The sequence below is a fragment of the Grampus griseus genome (genome assembly GCF_964374135.1).
Source record: "Grampus griseus genome assembly, chromosome: 17".
Classification (NCBI taxonomy): Eukaryota; Metazoa; Chordata; class Mammalia; order Artiodactyla; family Delphinidae; genus Grampus; species Grampus griseus.
The window spans coordinates 38,590,546-38,591,711 of NC_139011.1; the positions used below are offsets into that span (position 1 = coordinate 38,590,546).

At 54.5% G+C, this 1,166-nt stretch overlaps 1 pseudogene across 1 annotated transcript; it reads right to left on the reverse strand.

Moving 5' to 3' along the window:
* Positions 1 to 240: 240 nt before the first annotated feature.
* On the reverse strand, positions 241 to 885 carry LOC309835226 (ADP-ribosylation factor-like protein 2-binding protein; annotated as a pseudogene). Its single transcript has one exon. The product of its transcript is annotated as an ADP-ribosylation factor-like protein 2-binding protein (transcript).
* Between the last annotated feature and the right edge of the window lie 281 nt (positions 886 to 1,166).

The window sequence follows — 1,166 nt, forward strand, 5'->3', positions numbered from 1 at the left end:
AAAGCCTGGTGGGACATGCAAGGCCCGCTGGGCAAGAGGGCTGGTGATGGTGGGTTCTCCCAATATGGACACGCTAACATGTATGCTGGGAAAGGGCCCCCCAGGTGGAATGCTGGGCTTGGGCTTGCTGCGGGAGCCACTCAGAAGCCCCTGAGAGAGGTGTCTACTCCGGGAGGAGTACTAGGGTTACTGAAGACAAGAACGTGTCCCTGGAAGGTCGGGTAATTTTCTTCTGACCCATCAATACTTAACATTAATGAAGGGTTGCAGAACAGTCAGTCTTTCCGAGATGTATTCTTCTGACGTCATTAGCCAAAGCCTCTCCCAGTCTATTCGGCTGGTGATGTCCAGAAAGATCCCAATACCTGGAGGTGGGACTTGGGGCCGCATATTGTTCTGGGAACCTGGCAATGAAGATGATTTGCGCAATGAAGATGATTTGCACAATGAAGTAACCACTAAACCGCAGCTTAAGTCCAGTCCTCGGCCTTCTTTTTCTGCTTGAGAGTCCAGGAACATTTCCTTAAAAGCCAGAAAATCCGTAAACGTGAGCAGCATGTCGAAGACGTCACTGGCCACTTCATCTTTATGGTGCTGTAAAGTTGTAGTGAAAGCCTCCATGTTAAATCCAGGAATCCGCTCCAACAGCTCTTCTATATACTTTTCCACCAAAGAAATACATTCGTTAAAAACAGGCGTGTATGTGAGCTTCTTCTCTTCCGTGTCTTCAAACTCCTGGTAGTAAATCCTTGTCCGTGAAATTCCTCTGTAATAAACGGAACTCATCATCCATGATAATGTCCTCTAAATATCCAACCACAGCATCAAATTCTGCATCAGAGGTGGAAGAGAAAGTGCGAAGCTCTCTTCCTCTATGGCGTCCATCGCCGCCGCCACTGTCTCATCCACCGGGCGCGGGCGAGGTGCCCGCGGGCCTTGTACCCCACCCGCGGCCCGGGCCCGGGCGCAGCCTCAGCTCTGCTCCGCAGACACCCAAGCGGCACCGGGAAGGCCTCGCCGCCGAGGCCACTCCTGGCTCATGGCCCAGCCGGGTAGCGCATGCGCACGAGGCCCGGGCCTCAGGCTCCCTGGCTGCGGCCACGCGCCGGCCTCGAAGTCCGGCCAGGCCTCACTAAGCTCGCCACTGCCGCCGGCCACCCCTGCTT